The sequence below is a fragment of the Tupaia chinensis genome, unplaced genomic scaffold (genome assembly GCF_000334495.1).
Source record: "Tupaia chinensis unplaced genomic scaffold, TupChi_1.0 Scaffold000625_1, whole genome shotgun sequence".
In the NCBI taxonomy this organism is placed as follows: domain Eukaryota; kingdom Metazoa; phylum Chordata; class Mammalia; order Scandentia; family Tupaiidae; genus Tupaia; species Tupaia belangeri.
This window is the reverse complement of record NW_006160145.1, coordinates 13,749-22,487: the sequence shown is the minus strand read 5'-3', so window position 1 is coordinate 22,487 and position 8,739 is coordinate 13,749. Positions and strand designations below refer to the sequence as shown.

The following is an 8,739-nucleotide window of genomic DNA, read 5'->3' as shown; positions in this document are numbered from 1 at the left end:
GCATTTCAAACACTACACCACCCGCTGGCTCCACTGGGTGAGGCTAAACTGAGAATAGGAGGCATTGGATTCAGAAGGTCCGTTAAGTGGTCTCCAGTTCACAGATGAGGCACTCTCCATGGCACACAGCATGGCATAGTGGCAGAGCACTTCCGTAGATGTGGCCATGAAGGGCCTTTTGATCAAGAAGAAAAGATGGAGAAAAGATGGCAGACAAGATGGAGAGAATGTCTCAACTCAGAACAGATTTGCCTGGACTTCCCTGGCCCTCACTCTGTATGCAGGACACACAGAGGGGGCAGCTTTGGGCTGTCAGTCAGAAACTGTCTGAAAAGAAGGAAATAATGCCTTGGTAGATGTGAACGGTGAGGAAGAATGATGACGCTACTCTGTGTTCCATGGCTCTGTTCCTGGAGAAAGAACGGGACTTGATCAATGGAGATGTTTGGCGGAAGGATCCCAGTGATAAAGAGGTAAGTGTGGGTTTCATCTGGGAGAATGATGTTTTAGCCCTATGGCCCATGGCTCCGAGCCCAGCAGGTGAATCGGGAGCAATTGATGGCTTCTGACAGTCTGGCAGTTGCCGTAATTCTGAGCTATGTGCCATGGCCAGGCTGCTCTCAATGCTGCCGACAGCTTCATTACTGTGGGCCCATCCTTCACTTAGCACCAGACTGTCTTCCATCAACCGAAGATGAATGAGGAAATCACCCAGGCTCTACATGTTTTCAGTATTATCCTCTCTTTTCTGTCCAGACAACCTCGTTCATGCGTTCTGCAGTCTTCCCTCTGAACTCCAATGCAGAAGGTCCCTGACATCACCATCCTTCGAAAGGTATGTAAAATGGACAAGAGCATCTTTTCCATGGGCTCAGAGGGTGGGGCTCTCTGAGCGATCAGAGAATGACAGAACGAGTGTCTGGCTTGTCCAGGAACTGGCACAAGTTCATTGCTGATTAAGTCCATCAAAAGCAACACCATTCCCATTTCTGAGCAGGGAGTGAATAGAACTTCTGAGAATCAGAATGGGCAAGTAGCAAAACTTAATTTCATGCCAGGAGAAGGTAAATGTATCTTGGTGTTCGGGGTAACATGAAACTGTAAGCAATTGGGCAGCGCTAAATCGAATCCAATGTTCTCTATCTTCAAATTGCAGAGTACAGTCTCTGAGTAGCTCTAAGTCACAAAACATACTGATAGTTTTCTGCTCAGTGAATTCAAAGAGAAAAGGTAGTAAGCCAATGTGCTCAATATAAACTTTGTGCACTTTTTTGGATAGCCTTTTATTTATTTTGCTATAGGGTGAGTTGAGTGTACTCACCAGAGAAAGAAAGTGAAATGAGAATTCACCCTAGGAGGGATGGCCGCATGGCAATCCCTTCTCCTCCACTCCCCTCTTGGTATTTTGGGTGGGGCTCTCTGAGCGATCAGAGAATGACAGAACGAGTGTCTGGCTTGTCCAGGAACTGGCACAAGTTCATTGCTGATTAAGTCCATCAAAAGCAACACCATTCCCATTTCTGAGCAGGGAGTGAATAGAACTTCTGAGAATCAGAATGGGCAAGTAGCAAAACTTAATTTCATGCCAGGAGAAGGTAAATGTATCTTGGTGTTCGGGGTAACATGAAACTGTAAGCAATTGGGCAGCGCTAAATCGAATCCAATGTTCTCTATCTTCAAATTGCAGAGTACAGTCTCTGAGTAGCTCTAAGTCACAAAACATACTGATAGTTTTCTGCTCAGTGAATTCAAAGAGAAAAGGTAGTAAGCCAATGTGCTCAATATAAACTTTGTGCACTTTTTTGGATAGCCTTTTATTTATTTTGCTATAGGGTGAGTTGAGTGTACTCACCAGAGAAAGAAAGTGAAATGAGAATTCACCCTAGGAGGGATGGCCGCATGGCAATCCCTTCTCCTCCACTCCCCTCTTGGTATTTTGGGCATGCATGCACACACAACCAGCGTGAGTCTCAAGCCGCTGGATGTGGAACTTGAACAGTGAAGCTGGCCTTGTGGGGTTCAGTGCCCTAACCTCCATACTTCCTGAAGGTGTGGAATGCCTCTGAAGCTGTGTGCAGCTGCTTACGCTCCAGCGTTCCTGCCAGGTGCTCTATGCAGGTTGGAATGTGACCAGAGGCTCTGAACCTATAAGGTGAATCCATACCAAGTCTGAGTTAAGTCCGTTCATCTCTGGACTTGGAACGAATGCCATGCTGTGGGGCGTGGGACTTGACTTCCTGAGCGACTGCCAAGGGGTCAGGTGAAAGGACCTGGGAGTTGGGGAAAGCCATTTCCCACAGACTGACCTTCGCCCAGCGAGAGCAGGAGCTGGAGAGATAAACCACCTTGTCTCTCTTTCCTAGGTGGCTGACGCAATCTCCTCTTGCCAGCTCTCTAGAGAAGTCTCACACTCAGGGAATTTCTTTCAGACGATTTCTGTCTGACAGCCCAAATCTGCCCCCTCGCATGTCTTGCATACAGAGTAAGGGCCAGGGAAGTCCAGGCACTGCTGCTTGCTGGGCTGCTCCTTCTTCGCCTCACGCCCATCATTTTCCACCTTCCCCCCGGCTTGCGTCTCTCCGGTAAAGCATTTGACTTAGCTTCTCAGTTCTGCTTTTCTAGATGACCTGGGCTGTAGCAGAGACCAATAAACTGGGAAATGATTTAATTCATTGATTCAGCTCCTGATTCATTGATTCCCAGTTTGCCGGGTACTTAGCATGTGTTAAGGGCTTGTGAGTTTCTGGGGATACAAGAATGAGTAAACATGATGCCTCCCTTTATATAGCTTGGCCTACCTTAGAGAGGGAATCATGAGGCCAGACATAGTTCTCTAAACTTAGGGGGAAAATGTCTTTCTGATAAAATATTTGGGATAAGATGTTGTTCTTGTCTTAGAAATATAACTTCAATAATGCTGTACGGGACTACTTAATATTAAGACCCCAAAGCCAGCAGTTTCTTGCCTTTGTTTTGGGATAAGATGTTGTTCTTGTCTTAGAAATCTGACTTCAATAATGCTGTACGGGACTACTTAGTATTAAGGCCCCAAATTCTTGCCTTTGTACCAGAATTGAGTTAAGGCTGAAGCAGAAAACAGAAAGCATTGAAGACTCTGCCTTCTGAGAAGTCACAGGGAACTGCCTGTTTTGGGCCTAGATACTTCCCTGGAGGTTTTGGAGAACTGGAAGAAATGGTCCCTTTTCCACTAGTGACTGCCTTCCCACAGCCCCACTGGAGTCTAAATGAGAAAGGGATTGAAATGGAAGCAGTGGTCACATGGTTGCCCTTGTGGGGAGCGTCCTGCTCTTGGAGAGAAGCTTTTCCCCTTTCCTCTTGGAGTGCAGGGGAGCCAAGAGAAGCCACCCAAGAGAAGTGCCCATGAGAACCAGGAGTGTTTTCTGAGAAGAAAAGGGTCATCTGCTTCCTTGACAAAACACTTGCTGAGCTGGAAAATCAGCGGGGCCACTCTGGGGCTTCCTCCAAAGCACAGAGAGCAAACTCTGGGGAGAGCGGGCAGTCAATTGAAAGAAATTACCCAATGGGTCAAATTCAGCTCAGCACATTAACAAACAATATGAACAGGGAACATAGAGAAACCAAAATAAAAAACCATACACACCTAGATCTTGTGCAAATGGAATAACAATAACCAGATAGATTGTCAATAAACACAAGGTGTTTATTAAACTCCACTCTCCCAGGAATTCACCCTCTGTGACAAGGCCTGGGTCAGAGGACTCTTCTCAGAAAACATGTGAGGCTCGTATGGGTGATTCTCTCGGAGTGGCTTCTCTTGGTGTTCACAAGCACAGAGCTGGTGCCTGGTTGTACAAGGGTCTGGAGGTGGAAGGCTGCTGCTGTGCACAGACCTCCAGGCCTGAGGGGGCTGTCATGTGGGAAGAACATGCTGCACCTGCCAACAACAGTTCCTTTATTTTGGCTCTCAGTGGGTTTTAGATCTAATAGTTTCTGAGACTTCCCATCTAGGAGTTGGAGTGTTAGAGGAGGGGGAACACCTGAGGGGTGCCCGAGTAGAGACTAGGCCTAGGAAAGAGACCCTTGACCCATAGGTGGGGACGAGGTTTGTCCAGCAGGCAAGGCTCCATCAGATAGGCTCCTGTGGAGAGCCAGAGAGATTAGTACAACCTCCAGGAAAAGCGTGTGCTGATGTGAAGGCCAGCACATCAGATGAGGCTGTGGACATTTGATAAAGCCTGAATGAACCAGAGTGAGGCCAGGAACTCATCCTCAAAAGCGACATCACCAACATGGACAGCTACTCAAGAAGTCACTGGGGAAGGGCATCCTCATCCTTCCTCCCTCACTCCAACATCAGAATCTCTATCTGGAGGAGGAGGGGCTCGTCATCCCCATCCTCTATTCTGGAAGGCCAGGGTTGTAATTCTGCCTTGCGCAGGGGAAGGGTCATTTGCAGAGTACCACTTTGTGGAGAGCTTTGAACACTACAGTTTTTAGCTAAATTGGACAATGTTTTAACAATTAAAATATAAACTAGAAAGTTATAGAATCTGTAGAACTTATCAACAAGGAATCAAAAATGAACATAGAACTCTGTGTCATGGTCTCAGAGCAATTGGACGTGGAACTTGGAAATGTCCTCCTGTGTGTTCAGAAACAGTGATGCGAATGCATAGCTAACAGGTGGTCCTTTTTAGGTTTCATAGCAGCTCAGTTAAAAAACTCTTTCTTTAAAATGACCTGTTAATTTCCATGAAATAATCATCACAGTATCAGAATTAGATGCTGGGGACTTTGGAGCCCAATATAGGCTGTCTTTTTTAATAAGTTTAAAATATAACACACTGTCCATGTGTTCCAGTCCTAAGGGAGACACTTGGAAGTCAAGTACATTGCAAATTTAGACATAAGACAGGGATTTAGTGGTTTTGTAGTAATTTTAACGTTAATGGTGCAACCTTGCCATGTGACAGACACTCTTCACGAGTTCTCTTAGCGTTTGCTCGAGCAAGCCGACAATATGTTACAGGTCGCTCTGGTGTGTCGAGGGTTAGACTCTGGTTTAATCTTGGGTAGCCTCTGACGTGGGTGCCACCCTTCATTTTCCAGAGGAAACAAAAGAGCTTACAACTCTTTTTTTAAAAATTTTTGTTTTTAGAGACAGATTTTAGCCAAAGGGTGTGTGCCCTCGCCGGAGAGACAGAAACAGAAAATAAGAAATCATCACCCTCCGGGTGTATGGCCATTCTGCAATCCCTTCTCCTCCATTCTCCTCTCATGATTTTGGATACTTGAACTGCGGTCAACTCCGTGGGAGTCCAGCGGCATAATCATTCCGCCATCTGCTGGTCCCAAGAGCTTACAATGCGTAACGCCACAATGAAGCAATGGTAGGTTTATGGTTAGTACCTGGCTTCGTCCCCTTTCGATATCCCTGATGTTTCTGTTACGCCTATACTATCTGTCCATCTTGACCAAAGTCGTCTTCCCTTTGTTCCGGATAGGTTTTCTGAGTCTTAGTTTGATGGTTCTACAAGAGCCTCCTTGACTTTCCACATGACTTGGACCCGCTGTGCCAAGGAGCACGCTGCCAGCGTCAGAGCTGATCGTGCCATCTGGCTATTACTCCTCCTTTTGCACAAGATCCTGGTGAGTATTGTTCCTTATACCAAAGATGTACATTTCTTGTTTAAGTTGTTTGAGACTGTGCTGAGCTGCATTTGGCCTGTTGGATAATTTCCTTAATTTGACTCTGATGTTTGTGAAGATTGAGTATTTACCAGTTCATGAAATTTTGATATTTTACTCATAAAACTGGAGCAGATGGGCCTGGGGCTCAATAATTCAGCAACTGCTGATCAGCTTCATCTCTTTGTTCATTTATTAATGGATGGTTGCTACCAAATCTTTCTCTATGATTTTCTTCTCATCCCCTGAAAAAAATTGTTTGATATGAATACGCTATTGTTTTAACTCTCAGGAGGTCCTTTTTAGGTTTCATAGCAGCTCAGTTAAAAAACCCTTTCTTTAAAATGATCTGTTAATTTCCATTAAATAATCATCACAGTATCAGAAGTAGATGTTGGGGACTTTGGAGCCCTATATAGGATGTCTTTTTTAATAAGTTTAAAATATAGCAACTTGGCCCAGGCTCTGTGGTCAGTTCGTAGCATACTAGACTGCTGTGCTGGAAGCCACTTGCCCATCAGGATTCCGATCAGCTTGAAAAACACACTGGGCACGCACGCACACACACACACACACACACACACACATACCTGTCATTAAATGTATATAGACGTAGAGAGATACGTGTGTGTTTGTGTGTACAATCAACAAAGCAAACAAAAGACTCCAGCTCATTAAACATATTCTTAGCATGTTGCCAGCTGAGTGGAAGAATTACAAATAGTTTAAGTGGGGGCCAGCAGGTGGCACGGTGGTTAAGATACTGGACTCCCACATGGCCTACTGTGGTTTGAGTCTTGGGCTTGCCGACTTGGAAGTCACATCAGGTTTGTGTGTGTGTGTGTGTACGTGTGTGCACAGTATCTCAGGAGGAGAATGGAGGAGAAGGGATTGCGTCGTAGCCATCCCCCCGGGTCATGATATCTCACTTTCCCTCTGTCTTTCTCCAGTGAGCACAGGCACCCTATGGCAAAAACTGTAAATTAAAAAAAAACAAAAGTAATAGTGTAAATGACCTGGCACCCTATGGCAAAAACTGTAAATTAAAAAAAAAACAAAAGTAATAGTGTAAATGGCCTAGCTGGTGGTGTGCTGGTTGAGGCAGCTGAATCTCACGTGTCCTACACCAGTGGCTTGAAATATGGGGTGCATGTGCATGCATACTCAGAACCTCAAAAGGAAGGAGACATAGAGGAGAAGGGATTGTGGCATGACTGTCCCCCACATCAGGATTCCTTTCTCATTTTCCTTCTTTCTCTCTCTGTCTGTTTCCCCAGCGAGTCCTTGTGTCTCCTAGCAAATTTTTAAAAACAAATAAAATAAAATTGGCTTAAAGAAATAGCCTAAATGAGCATGGGAAACATTCAAGTGTAATTGTAGTTAGTGGGTTGAAATTGGAAAGTTAGCAAAAGCAATTTGGTCTTCTTTTTGGTTGTCCTTAAAGAGTGAGCAATGGCAAAGTCCCTTACCAAGCCATATATACCCAGCAAGTATGCATTAAACATGCCATCCTTACGCAGGCACCTGTGATCAAACACCCAATGGATACACATTAATGACATGTCATCCTTACGCAGGTATCTGTGATCAAACACCCAACAGATTCACATTAATGACATGCCATCCTTACGCAGGTATCTGCAATCAAACAGGATAAATTTCTGCACCTTTGGAAGTGCTCTAGACTCTTTTGCAGTAGAAGATATGTATAAATTTATTTCAGCAAAGAGTGATAAGTCCAATAAGTTGCTATACACAACGTGCAGCTACAGCATGAAAAATGGAAGGTAAATGGCACCAGAAATCATTTTCATATTTTAATTGATATTTAATCTCTTAGAGAACAGTTTTTATAATCATTCCCTTGTCTGTATATGCATCCACATTTCCCTCCTCTATATGTAACTGGGGTGGGATACGTACACAGTAGCTTATTTGAAAAACAATGCTAGTGGCTCACACAACTTTTTTTTTTTTTTTTTTTTTGGAGAGGTTTTTGCTATAGGGCGCGTGCGCTCGCCAGACAGACAGAGAGAGACAGAGAGATAGAAAGCAGGAAATCACCCCCCGGGGGGGATGGCCATGCTGCAATCCCTTCTCCTCCATTCTCCTCTCGGGATCTTGGGCACGCACGCACACGCGCCCGGCGTGAGTTTAAGCCACCGGGTCCGGGACTCGAACCGCGGTCGACTACGTGGGAGTCCAGCGACATAGCCATTACGCTAACTGCTGGTCCCTGGCTCACACGACTTTTGTGGGGTCTTCAGTTGCTTTCAGGTCTGCTTGTGTGAACAGTCAACTAAAGGAATGAATTCTGGGGCAGAAGGTAGCTAGGCTCATTGTCAGTGCCCTTGCTTACTGGAAGGTGGACAGGACAGGTGGTTAGAGTCCATTCCCATTTGACTTCTTGAGGAAGATGGAGAGATGACAGACTTGGATTCTAGTTATGCCTTCTCTGCTAGTTCATTTCGTGGTCTCAGGGAACCCATTTAATGTGCCTGGCTTTGCTGAACTCCAGGTGATTGCAAGTTTCACATTCTCTCCTCGGGTTTGCGATTCATTCAACGTGCGTTTATTGAACATCTATTGTGTTTCAGACAGTGTATTCTTTCAATAGTGCTTGCTTAAATATTGCATGAGGGCAATTAATCATTACTTTGCTAAGGAATCAAAGAGGATCCATTAATCTTCCTCTGTGAGGTTAAGGGCTTCTATTTTAGGGCTTAGGGCTAGAGAGATGATCAGAAATTGAGAAGCTGAACTAAGCTATGGTTTTGCTCTCTTGTTCCTTATTTTCTCCTGTATTTTGAGTGCTAATCATGTGTCTAGGATCGCTGCTCTCTTCTGTAGACAGCAGAGTTCTGTTTTACGGAGTGTGGCTGCATGTAGATCTTTGAATGTCCAGGAAACAGGAAATAGAGTTTCCCATAGGGTAATTTGCTCTCTCACAGGTTGTTTGTCAGAATTTGCAAGTAGATCAGTCCTTGCAAAGAGTGGAGTGTTTTGATTTTTAATTCTTTTTTTTTCTTGCAATTAGGATACATTTTTTATTAAGAGGTGCTAGAAACC

The 8,739-nt window shown here is 44.8% G+C and overlaps 1 long non-coding RNA gene across 1 annotated transcript; it reads left to right on the top strand.

The window, feature by feature from the left end:
- The first annotated feature begins 289 nt into the window (after positions 1-289).
- Positions 290-2,563, top strand: LOC114009803 (uncharacterized). Its single transcript, XR_003551184.1, has 3 exons — positions 290-473; positions 757-835; positions 2,364-2,563. It is a non-coding gene; the product is annotated as an uncharacterized LOC114009803 (long non-coding RNA).
- Positions 2,564-8,739: the final 6,176 nt, after the last annotated feature.